This window comes from Rutidosis leptorrhynchoides, chromosome 4 (genome assembly GCF_046630445.1).
Source record: "Rutidosis leptorrhynchoides isolate AG116_Rl617_1_P2 chromosome 4, CSIRO_AGI_Rlap_v1, whole genome shotgun sequence".
Classification (NCBI taxonomy): Eukaryota; Viridiplantae; Streptophyta; class Magnoliopsida; order Asterales; family Asteraceae; genus Rutidosis; species Rutidosis leptorrhynchoides.
This window is the reverse complement of record NC_092336.1, coordinates 573,712,495-573,728,151: the sequence shown is the minus strand read 5'-3', so window position 1 is coordinate 573,728,151 and position 15,657 is coordinate 573,712,495. Positions and strand designations below refer to the sequence as shown.

Genomic DNA, 15,657 nt, shown 5'->3' with positions numbered 1-15,657 from the left:
AATTTGATTTACTAATTTAATTAAATTCAATTCACTTTAATTGTTATCACGCACTGTCGATCCATTACACTCGCACTTTTTCATTTTGTTTGTTCGTCTACGCTGGTCGTACAAATTTTATTCTTATTGACTTCATTGATTATCTTCCATGTTTTCTTTGATTCTCACTGAATTCCGAGTAATCATCATTTTGTTTATCGTCGTGTATATTATTCTCCACAAATTCGGTTATGATTAATAATGAATTATTAGTTTACTTGGTGCCCTAATTTTTCTTTTTTATCTATTTATTGGATTCATCTTTAAAATTATAATTCAGAACCCTTCGCAGTGTTGGAGCTTAAGCAGAAGGTTATGGAGTCGATGTTTGTTAAACAACCTTGATGAATTGTAAGCTTATCAGTTATTATTGTGTATATGTGTTTATGTAGATTTAATGAATTCTGAATTTACGTATGTCCTTTGTAATTTTCCTTATGTGTTTGCTGTTATTTCTAAGTGATGTTTGAATTGATTCATGAACAAACTTCAGTTTGAAATATGTTTACTGATTCATGAACAAATATTTGTGTTCTTAATTTAGATGAATTCGAGTTACCCTGATTCTATTGTTAGCGTTTTGTTGCAGTTAATTGTTCTTAGAAACTGCAGGTTTGTTCAAGAGCTTAGAGAAGTGGTGCTTAGAAACTGCTGGTTCATGGACAAATGTGGTAGGTACACTGAATCAAGAATAAATGGTGCTTAGAAGTGGGTTCTTAAGTTATGTGTTTACTGATTCATGAACAAATTAGGTAGGTATACATCTTCAAGAGTTTAGAGAAGTGTTACTTAGAAATTGTTGGTTGGTTCAAACATATAGTTATAGCTTATTGTATCTAAATGCCCACTAAAAGTACGTAGTTTATATTCACATTCATTAAATGAATACTAGTAACAGATAACATTCATTGGTCGGATACTAAGAGAAAACATTCATTTCAATATCAAGAGTTAAAAATTGATTCATTTAGATGAATACTATCATAAAACACGTATCAGTAAAAGTGACACTTATTTATGTTGTTTGTTGCAGGGCATGTTTGAAGATTAATAGTCAAACTGAAAAGTTAAAGGTGGTGAATTTAGAAAGATGGTTAAATGGTAAAAAAGTCATGACAAGCGAGATGGACGTTATGGTATCAATCTTAAACAAATGGTGTAAGTAAGAAACCTAGTTTTTTGTGGTATGTACGCTAATTCTTTGTTGACATAGTTTTTTATATAAAAGAACTTATTTTTAATGTTTTGTAGTAAGAGTACTCATAGTTGATTTTGAACTTGCTAAATTGATACTGTATAAATTGGTTATGAATATAACACACCTTGATGTATTTAAACTTTTTTAATAATTATTAATGCATTAATAATCGATATGAAACAACATTATTCCAATTTTAATATCTCTTTGAAGTTTTCTTAGGAGGTTGTATGCATTCCAGTACACTTGTACTTTCTCTCTTTTGACCCGTTTGGCACAGTTTAACTATTTTCACCTGAGCTGTTTTCGGTCTGACTAGTTTTAGATGAAAGACGACCCAAAAATCCACCTATTGATAAAGAAATGGATTGTAATTGCCATCTTTAAGACTACTTGGGAATAAATAATTTAACCTTCTTAGCTCGACCTCTTAACATTTTCATTCCACATGTAAATACATTCAATGAAAGTAGACTTCACTTGTACATTCAATGAACGGACTCTAGTGGGGATTGTTGGAAGGACAGGAAGTGGCAAGACGACACTGATAACAACCCTGTTCCATTTGGTAGAACCTTCTAGTGGAAGAATACTCATATATGAACTGCTTTTTGTGACCCATTGTTACGCAGGTGAGCAATAAACATTTTAACATTGTGGCAACATGCATACAATTCGGTTTGTGCGTTTGTTTGAGTATTGTTTCAACTTCCATTACTGAATATAGTGCATGTCTGAGAGCTTGCATCATTGGCGAGTATATGTATACGCCTCGACATCTATAAGTATTTCTTTAGTATATGGAATCATATACTCGGTTTAGATCAGTCTTCTAACTGCAGTTGGTAAGTTGTTTTGATTTTACATTCATCTTATGTTATAGACGTATGCTTTCAAGTACTTTTAAATTCCATTGTAATCGATATGTAATATCCTCTTCTGATAGTTTCTGAAGTAATAGGACCCCAGTCCCTCATCAGGTCCTCTTTCAATCAACGTTTGATATCTTTTATGAGCAACCAGTTACATGACTTTAATTTGCAGGATTAGAACACCTGTTGCCAAACAATATGTCCTCATTTGTTTATTGCTTTTGTATATAGTTCTGGAGAGTGCCGAAGGTGTCTGGTGCAATACAAAATCGCTTGTCACAAATCCAAGTACGGCTTCGATATAGCATTGATGCTGCTGGTGGAAATGCTGCAGTTGAAATGGCCAGACGTAGACTTGCCGCTGTTGCATCGAGCAATCTAATATTTATTTATGGTGGTTTACGAGGAGGTAAGAGTAGATCTTGAATTTGAATCTTAAGCCTTGTATGGTTGCTGGGTCATATTTGCAAGCACCAAAACTTAATCCTATTATGGCGGCTTTTGAGTTTTGTGTCTTGAATTATGTGATATGTATATATGTATGTATTTGGACCATATCATCAGAAAGAATCCTAAGTAAGTGTCATTCTTGTAAATACGTCTTTTATATACCGCTTTTGCAAATATGCTTTACTATGTATTATATATTATATATATATAATCTAAAGAAAAAGGTTTGGATAGAGGTTCATAGGCTTCCTGCAGGTTCAGATTGCCTAATGTTGGTGTCAACTTGTTATCTTTCTAACAAATAAAACTGGATAATATTGAGTGCATCAGTAATCCACTATTTTGTTGGTCAAAATGGTTTCCGGATCAAAACGGGTCGGGTCAGACTTTTTTTTTATAAAAAACAAATTGATTGAGTTTGCTCTGGTGTGGTGTATGCAGGTACATTACTAGGAAACCACCACCACTAACTTCAGGATATGCTACCATTTGCAATCAACAAGAAGATTGTGAAACAAATTGGGAAAAACCATTATCCGAGAATCGTATCGAGTATATTTATGATACACATAGTGCACCAGAAAGCTCAACATAACATGGGTAAATCAACACGAGCAAGCTAGAAGTCAAAATCAAAGACAATTTCATCCACCAAAGAAAAAAAAATGTTTCCAGTGCTAATTCAAGTACAAGGCACAAGAATCGAGAACATGTGTGCCACGTATGGTTCTGTATTACCTCATCTATTCTTTTGTACAGCCGTAGATGCAGAGCTCGTGTTCCTCAAGTCATCAAGAACTTACTATGTTTCATGTAAACCCGTTTTACATTTACATTTCAGACGCACAAAACGAATCTTTAGAGCTACATAATACAACCGAAGCCCCTGAAGATCACAATGGAAATAGTAGTTTCGGTAACAGTGGGATATTAACCCGTCTCCATAGTGTAGGTGCTGGAACTAGTCATCGATCTATACAAAGAGAGGCTACCAAAATAAATTTTGAATGAAGAGGAAAGACATATGCTTTGATAAAAAGGTACGTTTTTCGTGTTATAGAATACTTGTGCGTATGATGTGTAACTTGTGATCAACTGTGCTTTTAAAGAAAACAAAATTGTGGCGAGTGTCTTAGTAACTTCTGATCTACGGGTACGATATGAAAGCAAAGAAAAACTAGCTGAGCAATGACCTAGGATGAAAGGACAATTTGTTCGTCAGGGGCAAACAAGTAATTCTTCATGTATGGAAGTTGACGCAGGGTTTGTTACTACAAAAGCTATAACTTGATGGTAGTAACAAAAGCTAATGATACTGATACTGTTCTATGTATTGTTTTGTGCCAATTTCTTGTACCCATGATTCATGATATTGTCATTATTATAACTTAAATGATATATTCCATTAGATGAATGTTAACGTACTGAGAGATTATTATTATTAATGTTAATGTGCTTAATGTTACCATACATATGATAAATGTTAACATTTTGAGATATTATTATTATACACATAAAATGAAATAATGAATGTTAACGTGCTAAATGTTATCATACATATGATGAATGTTATCATACACTTGATGAATATTATCATGCATCTGATGAATGTTAATGTGCCGAGAGATTATTATTACACACATAATGAATGTTAATGTGTTAAAAGTTATCATACATCTGATGAATGTTAACGTGCTGAATGTTATCATACATCTGCTGAATGTTAATGTTCTGAAAGATTATTATTATACACATAATGAATGTTAACGTGCTAAATGTTATCGTACATCTGCTGAATGTTATCGTACATCATCTGATGAATGTTAACGTATTGAGAGGATATTATTATACACATAATGAATTTAACGTGCTAAATGATTTCATACATACGATGAATGTTAATGTGCTGAATGTTATGAATGTTAATGTACCGAGAGATTATTTATTATTAATGATAATGTGCTGAATGTTATCATACATCTGATGAATGTTAACGTGCTGAGATATTATTATTATTATACACATAATGAATGTTAACGTGCTAAATGTTATCATACATTTGATGAATGTTATCATACATCTTATGAATGTTAACGTGCTGAATGTTATCATACATCTAATGAATGTTAATCTGTTGAAGTTATCATACATCTGCTGAATTTTATCATACATCATCTGATGAATGTTAACGTGTTGAATGTTATCATACATCTGATGAATGTTAACGCGTTGAGAGATTATTATTACACATAATGAATGCTAATGTGCTAAATGTTATCATACATCTAATGAATGTTAATGTGCTGAATGTTCTGAATGTTAACGTACTGAGATATTATTTATTATTAATGTTAATGTGTTGAATGTTATCATACATCTGATGAATGTTAACGTGCTAAGATATTATTATTATAAACATAATGAATATTAATGTGCTAAATGTTATCATACATTTGATAAATATTATAATACATCTGATGAATGTTAACGTGTTGAATGTTATCATGCATCTAATGAATGCTAACATGCTAAGAGATTATTAACGTGCTAAATGTTATCATACTTTTGTTGAATGTTAACATATTATAGAGATTGTTACTATACATCTTATGAATATTAACATTGATTTTTCGTGATTTTTGTTGCATTTATTTTCTAATATGTTATGAATGTTAAAATGTTAAAGGATATCTGGAAATATTAGACAATCTAAATAGTGTTTAGTAATGCATTCTATTGCACAGGGTTTTCTACATCTAATATATTCAGTGTTTATTGAATCTGGTTAAATAAAGTTTCTTGACAGAGACCTGTAGTTTTTTTTTTTTTTACTTTTGCTGCAGCTGGCTACATAAATCTGGGCAAGCACACTTAGAATACAAAAGCTTATGATGCAACAAAACATATCGAATACATGATCTATGTACCAATTCAACAAAACATATCGAATATACGTACTGACCTTCATAGCTTAATAAACAGTTTACACTAAAGGTGCAACTTATGTGCCAGAATAATTGTGAAAATCTATAAAAATTATTACAAAGATCACACAATAAACATAGTTTTCAAGTTAGAAAAAAGCTACAACACAATAATCACAACCCGACCGGTAGGACAAGAAGAGCTTCCCTTCCTAGTCCTAGATCCGAGTTACTAGCTTTCTAGACCGACGGTTGTAGGCCTTAAACAAAACGACAGCTCGTATCTTTCCGCTCGCCGTGAGTTAATTTTTTTCGACCGTTTGCTGCGCTGCGCTCATCACGAGAAGCCGGGGAACTCTCTTGGGTGGACTTCAAGCGCGATGATAGTCAGTCTGAAGTTTTCTACTATGCCATCTTTATTAATTCAAAGACCGGGCTTGGGGGTTGGTCTCAGTGGTCAATGAAAATGTACTAGTGTGCTGTCTTAACATGCAGAAATTTTATTAGACTGCTAGCTTTACCAGCGGTAGAGTGGAAACAACAAAAGATGCGCTCCAAGTCCTTGGGCTGTTGAACAGAATCCAACCATACCGGAATGGATGGTACAAAGTCCTCCAGCTTTTCATACTTTTGGAGAATTTCCAGCTATCAAGGAGACGAACTCTGAAACTTTGCACCGCTTCTCCTTTGGTGTTTTGAAAGTCGTCAATCCCCATTTGACACTAGAATCACCTGGAGAACATATTACATGAAACTACGGCTTTTTAATACTAATTCAGATTATGTAAGATACTAAATTCATTACATTTTGAAAGAAACAAAAAACATATCAACCATCAGGACCACTAAACATTACTCACAAAGCAGTGACAGAATAAGCAGTGTCATTACAACTAACACCTTCATCACCACTTGCAACACAAGCCAAGAAAGGTAACAAAAAAAAAACAAACATTTCTAGCCAGAAACATCACCCACTAGGCGACTCATGAATTACAAAATATATTCAGGAAACATGCCCAAAATTAGCATTGCAATCGAGATACTAAAGGAACAAGCCAATCATCTGTCACAACCACTGAACCCGCACATTCAACTGTTATAGTATCCAAATATAAAGCATCTTTGTTGACCACCTCTCCGAGGTTTGATGGAGCCTTAAAAGTGGATGTTACCGAGTTTCAAAAAAATCTTGTGCCTTACCTGAGGATCCAGTTCCCATTTTCATCATATGCACATGTTATCTGAGCTGAGAAAGCATGCCATGAATAACTGTTAGTTGCTGAAATCACCAATTCTACATTCATCTAATGAATGTTATCATTCATATAATGAATGCTAACATATGAATGTTAACGTGCTGAGTCATTTATTTGACAAAATTGAGATGATTAATGTTTATTATGATGGATTTTTACATTGTGGTCTAGAAAAGAAAAAGAAAATGATAACATCTCGATGAATATTCATCAGATGAATAATAAGTTTAAAGTGTTGGGTTTTAATTGGTTTCCATTTATGAGCAAGTGTTAGTCCAAGCCCAAAGCCCAACAAAATAGGCCCAAGATGCTAGTTGACTTAGTCAATCATTCTAGGGCATTTTAAACTTCAAGTGTGCAGCTATTTTGGTCATATGAGAGATCAGAGAGATCAAGAAAAAGAGTGAGATATTCCATTCCCGTTTTTGAAAATAGCAGGTCAGAACAGAGACGATCCCCGGAGATCTAACCGTTGGATCTTCATCAAATTTGGGCTGTGTCTTCCTGACATCAGTGCCATCAGTGCCAAGGTTTTCAACCGTTGAATTCGTCTAAAGAGGTCTGTAGCTCGAGTTATAGCTTCTGGATCAGACTGCAATTTTTTTGGGTGAAATCATTCCTCTTTTGTCTTTAATTGTTTCATATACTTGTTGATTGTTGTAGTTCAAGAGTATGATGATGTTGTATACCTCTAGTTTATCTAGAGAAGGATTATTGTATTGCTCACTTGTTGATGATAGTGGAATTTAAGTGGCTTACGAGTCCCGTGGTTTTTACTCTCGATTTTGAGAGGTTTTCCACGTAAAAAGTCTCGTGTGTATTGTGTGTGCTTGATTATTCGTTATTAGTTGATTTGCTACTGAATTGGGACAGATTTGGGTTGGATTTGATATAGCTTATTTGTTAGCATCCTCACAGTTTCATACGGGTCGGGAAATGTTTGTTAAACGGATGTTTGTTTCCGTTTTGTAGATTGCCCGTTGTGACCATTTTCCCATCAAATTGGTATCAAGAGCTAGGTTATTTGATTCGACTTGTGTGAAAGATGGAAGCTAATACAAGTAAAATGATTAGTTTAAATGGTTCAAATTATCATGTTTGGAAAGGTAAAATGGAGGATCTTCTTTATGTGAAAGATTATTATTTACCTGTTTTTACTGAGGGTATGCCTGATGGTAAGTCTGAAGCTCAATGGAAAATTTTGCATAGACAGGTATGTGGGTATATTCGGCAGTGGGTTGATGATAATGTTGTGAACCATATTAGCGGGGAGAATGATGCTAAAGCCTTATGAAAAAAGCTTGAGCAGTTATATGAACGAAAGACTGGGAATAACAAGTTGTTCTTAATTAAGCAGATGATGGCTTTGAAGTATCATGATGGGACTCCTATTACAGATCACCTAAATGCATATCAGGGTATTATAAATCAGCTTGCAGGTATGGGTATCAAGTTTGAGGATGAGATTCAGGGTCTCTGGTTACTTGGTACATTACCGGACTCTTGGGAGACTTTTAGGACATCTTTGTCCAACTCTGCACCGATTGGTACTATCACCATGGAATTAGCTAAGGGTAGTATTTTGAATGAAGAGATGAGAAGAAAGTCACAAGGTTCCTCTTCACAGTCAGATATCTTGGTTAAAGAAACGCGGGGGAGAAGTCATAGTAGAGGTCAGGGTAAAAGAGGCAATCATCGTAGCAGCTCACGCAAAGACAAATTTGCTAATATTGAGTGTTATAATTGTCATGAAAAGGGACACACAAAGTGGTATTGTCCAAAGTTGAAGAATGAGAAGAAAAAGGCATATGACAAGAATAAACAAAAGAAAAGTGATGGTGGTGATGATGATAAGGTTGAAGTTAACGCTATCACAGATGAGTTCTTTGTTTGTATTGATTATGATATGATCAATCTTACTCATGATGAAACGAGTTGGATTGTTGATAGTGGTGCTACATGTCATGTTGCAATTTGTAGAGATCACTTCTCATCTTACACTCCAGGTGACTATGGATTTGCTAGGATGGGTAATGCCGAGTTATCAAAGATCGTTAGTATTGGAGATGTTTGTTTGAAATTTGGCACGGGAATGGAGTTAGTTTTGCATAATGTAAAACATGTTTCGGATATGAGACTTAATGTTATTTCAACAGGCATTCTTGATGATGATGGTTATTATAACGGTTTTGGTAATGGTATTTGGAAACTAACTCTTGGTTCTATGATAGTGGGAAGAGGCAAGAAAGACTCAAGATTATACATCACGCGTCCGAAGATCATCCAGAACATTGTTAACGCAGTGGACAATGTTGATTCTACTGAGTTGTGGCATAAAAGACTTGGCCACATGAGTGAAAAGGGGATGTCTATCTTGTTCAAGAAGAATGTGTTGTCGGGTGTTAGTGGTATTGATTTGAGTAAGTGTTCTTACTGTTTGGCAGGGAAACAGACTAGAGTTGCGTTTAAGAGTCATTCTCCTTTTCGAATGGAGAACGTACTTGATCTAGTACATTCGAATATGTGTGGGCCTATGAAGACTAGGACACTTGGTGGATGTTCCTACTTTGTTACATTCATCAATGATCATTCCAGGAAGGTGTGGGTTTATACCTTAAAGTCAAAGGATCAAGTATTTGAAAAAAGTTTAAGGAATTTCATGCACTAGTTGAAAGGCAAACGGGGAAGAAGCTCAAGTGTATTCGGACTGATAATGGCGGTGAATACATTGGGAGCTTTGATGCTTATTGTAAGGAGAATGGTATTTGGCATCAAAAGACTCCACCAAAGACACCTCAGTTGAATGGCTTAGCAGAGAGGATGAACAGAACTTTGGTTGAGAGAGTTAGATGTTTGCTTTCACATGCAGGGGTGACCGATTCCTTTTGAGGTGAGACTTTAAATACGGCAGTTCATATTATTAATCTAATCCCTTATGTACCTTTGCGTTTTGATGTTCCTAACAGGGTTTGGAGAGACAAAGATGTTTCTTACTGTCATTTACGAGTCTTTGGATGTAAAGCATTTGTTCATGTTCCCAAAGATGAAAGGTCAAAGCTTGATATGAAGACTAAGCCATGTGTATTCATAGGTTATGGTGAAGATGATTTTGGGTACAGGTTATATGATCCAGTTCAGAAGAAACTCGTACGAAGTCGAGATTTTGTGTTTACAGAAGATCAGATGTTAAAAGATGTTGATAAGACAGATTCAGTTCCTCAACCTAGTGCTGATCTTGTTGATTTGGATCCAGTTACTTCACAACATGTTGGAGATGATGTTCATAATGATGAACATGGTACTGATGATGATTATGCTCCGGAGCAGGTAGAGATTCCAGTACCAGATGTGCCCCCATTTGTCCCACTTAGGCGGTCTACCCGAGACCGTTATCATTCTATTAGATATTCTGCTGATGAATATGTACTACTCACTGATGGGGGAGAGCCAGAGTGTTATGCAGAAGCTATGAAAGATGAGCATAAGAAAGAGTGGGGTGAAGCCATGCAAGATGAGATGAATTCCTTACATGAGAACAATACTTATGAGCTGGTGAAGTTACCTAAAGGCAAGAGAGCTTTAAGAAACAAATGGGTATTCAAAGTGAAGACAGATGAGCTTACTTCACAACCAAGGTACAAAGCTAGGTTAGTCGTTAAAGGATTCAGCCAGAAAAAGGGTATTGATTTTGATGAGATTTTCTCTCCGGTCGTGAAGATGGGATCTATTCGAGTGGTTCTTGGGTTAGCTGCTAGTCTTGATCTTGAGGTTGAACAGATGGATGTCAAGACTGCTTTTCTTCACGGTGATTTGGATAAGGAAATCTACATGATGCAACCTGAAGGTTTTCGGGTTAAGGGTAAAGAAAATTATGTTTATAGACTTCAGAAAAGTCTATATGGGTTGAAGCAAGCACCGAGACAGTGGTATAAGAAGTTTGAGTCGATTATAGGAAAGCAAGGCTACCGAAAGACAATTTCAGATCATTGTGTTTTCTTTCAGAGGTTTGGTGATGATGATTTCATCATATTGTTGTTATACGTTGATGATATGTTAATTATTGGTAAAAATATTAAAAGAATTGTGCAGTTGAAGCGAGAATTGAGCAAGTCTATTGCTATGAAAGACTTGGGACCAGCAAAACAGATTCTTGGCATTCGAATTTCTAGAGATAGAGGTGCTAAGACGTTACATATATCACAAGAGCAATACATTGAAAAGGTGCTTAGTAGATTCAACATGAAGAATGCTAAAGTGGTTAGTTCCCCTCTTTCTAACAACTTTAAGCTAACAGATAGAGATTGCCCTACTTCAAAGGAGGATGTTGAGGAGATGGATAAAGTTCCATATGCTTCAGCGGTTGGTAGCTTGATGTATGCTATGGTGTGTACTAGGCCTGATATAGCTCATGTGGTAGGTGTTGTTAGTCGGTTTATGTCAAATCCGGGTAAGAAGCATTGGGAAGCAGTTAAATGGATTATGAGATACTTACGAGGTACTTCAAAATTGGGTATCACATTTGGAAATGGAGAGCCGATGCTTGTTGGTTATACAGACTCAGATATGGCAGGAAACAAAGATAACATGAAATCCACTTTTGGATATTTGATGACTTTCGCAGGGGGAGCAGTTTCTTCTGGAAATAGATGCGGGTATTTCTTCTTCATCTGATCTTCATGCTCCCAGGTGAACTCGGGTCCTCTACGAGCATTCCATCGAACCTTAACAATCGGTATCTTGTTTTGCTTAAGTCTCTTAACCTCACGATCCATTATTTTGACGGGTTCTTCAATGAATTGAATTTTTCATTGATTTGGATTTTGTCCAACGGAATAGTGAGATCTTCTTTAGCAAAACATTTCTTCAAATTCGAGATGTGGAAAGTGTTATGTACAGCCACGAGTTGTTGAGGTAGCTCCAGTTGGTAAGCTACTGGTCCGACACGATCTATAATCTTGAATGGTCCAATGTACCTTGGATTTAGTTTCCCCCGTTTACCAAATCGAACAACGCCTTTCCAAGGTGAAACCTTAAGCATGACCATTTCTCCAATTTCAAACTCTATATCTTTTCTTTTACTGTCCGCGTAGCTCTTTTGTCGACTCTGGGAGGTTTTCAATCGTTGTTGAATTTGGATGATTTTCTCGGTAGTTTCTTGTATTATCTCCGGACCCGTAATCTGTCTATCCCCAACTTCATTCCAACAAATCAGAGACCTGCACTTTCTACCATAAAGTGCCTCAAACTGTAAGATCCTGTTTTCTTTTATGGGTTTGGACGCCGTCCAAACATTTGGGACGCCGTCCCAGTTTGAAGACCTGGACGCCGTCCAACATTTTGGACGCCGTCCAGAATGGCTGGCAGGCATGTCTTTTTGCTATTAATTATTTTAGATGGGTATTTTGGTAATTTCACTTCTTGGACGAATTTTAAAGCCCTAGATCAGTTTTGGGAGTCTCATTACTCCATTCACAACCACCAAACATCATCTACTTTAATTCTAGAGAGAGAGTGCTCTTAAGTGTGAGAAAGCTCAAATAGGAGAGGAAGAAGCTTGTTTCGGGTTCTAGCTCGAGCATTGAAGTTGTTCATCTCCTCGTTAGCTGCGTTTTGATTGTGGTGGTAAGCCCTAAAATTGATTTCTCTAGTAAATATGTTTAAGGGTTAGGGTTTGGGTTAATGTTGTACATAAAACCCATGTATGAGTGATTTGGGGGTTTTGGGTAAGTTTGGGTCATGAAGACCCAAATGGTGACTAACTTAGGGTTTTGAAATGTTGAAATGTGTAAATGGGTCTTAAAGGCCTAATAGATCACTAGTACACCTATAGTTAGTGTTAGTGGGAGTCATTTGGGTTGTGGGTGACCTAAATGGGTATGTTGACCTTAAAATGGGTCAAATGGGTCTTTGATGACCTAGGTTGTCTTGCATGCGTGAAAATGAGTCAACTTGGTGTTTAAATGCGTGTTAAGACCTTAAATGGCTAGAACTAGGGTTTTTGGTGTAGTTAACCCATTATTAGGGTTAAAGGTGCAAAATGGGTCGGGATTGCACTTAGGGTCAAAAGACTCTAGATTGTTAAGTGAGTTGCTTGACCGACTTGAGTTGTGAATTGATTATGTGCTAAAATGTAATAGGTACGTTACATTGACGTTGCAAGTTCGGTTATCTTACACGAAGACTTTGAGGTGAGTGGAATAATTATATGTGTAGGTATATAATGTATCTATTTGTTGTAGCGTGAAATGTGTAGTGTCGAGGTGCTAAGACGCCACGTTTCACGTGGAGTGTAGCATCGAGGTGTTAAGATGCCACTCGGGTGTAGCATCGAGGTGTTAAGATGCCACCTAGGAGTGTAGTGTCGAGGTGTTAAGACACCACTCCGTAAAATAATGAGTGTTGCATCGAGGTGTTAAGATGCCACTCGGGGTGATGTGCCGAGGTGTTAAGGTGCCACCCTAGGGGTTAGTGGTGTGAGGTGTTAAGTGCCCTAACGGATGTTATGAACACCGATGGCGATTTCGCGAGCGCCGTTCCCTTGTACTATTGGTTAACCATGGTTATTTGTGTTGTAAGCATATTATATTATTCGAGTTATATTTATATGCGGTTGTTATGCTAGCTTGGGGGTATTGGTGAATTATAGCTTGTTGTGGCGACGATAAGCTAATGATGTATGCTAGCATGTTTGCGGTTGTGTAAGTGTATGCAAGTAGGTATAATTATATATGTATTCGTATAATTATTGCATTCACTAAGCTTTGCTTACCCTCTCGTTGTTTACCTTTTTTTTATAGGCACGGGCGTTGACAAGGGTAAGAGCGTTCAATTGGATTAGTGATCTCCCGCTTGTCTTGTTAGGGGATGCTTTTGAGTGTTAGCTTTTGGAGTTCGACCGAGATTGGGTAGTTTAACCCCAAACACCATGCTCTAGTGTCGTTTGGAACTTAAACTTATATTTGGTCGAAACTTTTATTTTTGAACGAAACTCGTAAAATGGGAGATGTGGGCCCGTTGATGTAAAACTTGATTTGATGATGAAAATCTCATAGTTCCACTTATATTGACTTGTGGTAAAAAGGGTTTCGTTTGAAAATGCTGGGAAGCGGGTTTTCCGCTCGTGTGAGTTGGACCCGTGATCAGTAGCTGGAAGGCCATTGGGACGCCGTCCCAATTGATTGGATGCCGTCCCAGTTGTGTTGAGCTGGACACCGTCCCAAACTTTGGACGCCGTCCCATATTTCTGAGCTGGACGCCGTCCAGGATTCTGGACGCCGTCCAGATGCACTGCCATAATTTTTTTTTTTGGTACGCGTTTTTAGGTTTATGAAGTCGGGTTGTTACAAGTGGTATCAGAGCATGGTCTAAGGGATTTAGGCCACTTGAGATAGGTGCCTAGACTTAGACTTTATTGTGTGAGCGCCTTATGCGGGACTTGTAGGACTTTGGGTCTAATCGGGAATTGTTAGTGCTTTGGTTTATGAGAATTAACCTTGTGCTAATTGTTTTGTGTTGTGTTTAGCAATCATCAAGCAAGACGGACGTTGTACTAGCAAGTGAATGCGACGTGCTCGCGTAACAATGAGTAGCTACCGTTGTTACGGGTGCAAATCGTGTTAAACAAGCAATGTACGACGATTGTTGAGCGAGATGGAGTAGTGTGGCATATATGTATATACATATGTAATTTGTCCTTTCGTTTTTGTGGTTTAACCTATTTCGTTTTATAGAATGAAGACGAGAAACGGTCCCGATCATGATAACGGAAGTACAAGCGAGGACGCCAAGTTTTCGGCCAAGGTTGAGGCCGTCTTTAAAAAGTTAAAAGCGGATTTTCTTACGGACGTCCGAAAGGTCTTTCAAGATTCGGTCGATGGGCAGGTGACCGATTTGATAAATGAACAAATGAAGGCCACTATCGAAGGGGCCCTTGATGCTAGAAACATTTATCCTCGTGGTGAAGGAGGTGAAGGAAGGCGGGACTTCCACTACAAGAATTTCAAGGACGCTCAACCCCCGATGTTTAATGGGGTACGAGATCCTTTAAAAAGTACATGTTGGATCTCCGACATCGAGGGAGCTTTCCGTACCTCGGAATGTCCTCCCGAGAAGAAGGCGAGGTATGGCTCTAGCATGCTATTAGAAGAGGCTAAGTTAGGGTGGGATGATAAAATCAACTTGTATGGTGAGGAACAATGTATGGGCTTGACGTGGGAAGAGTTTAAGAAGGAGTTTTTCAAGGAATACCGAACTTCTTCCGATCTCGATAGAATCCGGGACGAGTTGCACCATTTGCAACAAGGCTCAATGGACTTAGTTACTCTTAAGTCTACATTCTTGGCAAAGACTCGTTTTTGCCCGGAATATGTTGGTGATGATCATAAGCTCATGAAGGATTTCTACCGTACTTTGAATGATGAGTACAAGGGGAAGATTAGTCGGGGTATGGCTAAGTCTTTTGATGAATTGTTCGAGTTGGCTCGGGGTTTTGAGCCGGAGGTTCCAAGAAAGAGTGATTTCATGTTTTCCAAAAGAAAATTTGAAGGTTTTAGTTACTCTAACGCCTCAAGCAAGAAGAGCAAGAGCAAGAGGGGGGCCGAAAGTGTCAATAGTGCAAAGAAGGGCACTACCGGTGGGTTTTCTTATACGTGCTACAATTGTGGGCAACCGGGTCATATGGCTCGTGAGTGTCCGAAACCATCTTCCGGAAACAAAGTCACTTGTTTTAATTGCGGCAAAGAGGGGCATAAGAAGCCGGAGTGTCCCGATTTGCGAAATGATAATGTGAAGCGGTTAGAGAAGGTGGCGGGTACGGCTAGGGGTCGCAACTACTTGATGACTAATGATGAAGCCAAACAATCGAACGAAGTTGTCTCAGGTACTTTCATGGTTAATTCTAATCCGGCGAGGATTCT

The 15,657-nt window shown here is 37.3% G+C and overlaps 2 long non-coding RNA genes across 7 annotated transcripts; both read left to right on the top strand.

The window, feature by feature from the left end:
• Nucleotides 1–53: 53 nt before the first annotated feature.
• LOC139845439 (uncharacterized) lies at nt 54–1,646 on the top strand. Its single transcript, XR_011758315.1, has 3 exons — nt 54–390; nt 652–791; nt 1,073–1,646. It is a non-coding gene; the product is annotated as an uncharacterized lncRNA (long non-coding RNA).
• A 4-nt stretch (nt 1,647–1,650) lies between these two features.
• LOC139845438 (uncharacterized) lies at nt 1,651–3,973 on the top strand. 6 transcript variants are annotated; one of them, XR_011758313.1, is made up of 4 exons: nt 1,651–2,082; nt 2,184–2,217; nt 2,341–2,518; nt 3,001–3,973. It is a non-coding gene; the product is annotated as an uncharacterized lncRNA (long non-coding RNA). The 6 variants fall into 6 exon arrangements; XR_011758310.1 differs by having other exon boundaries at nt 1,651–1,869; nt 1,965–2,518; XR_011758314.1 differs by lacking the exon at nt 2,184–2,217.
• The last annotated feature ends 11,684 nt before the right edge of the window (nt 3,974–15,657 follow it).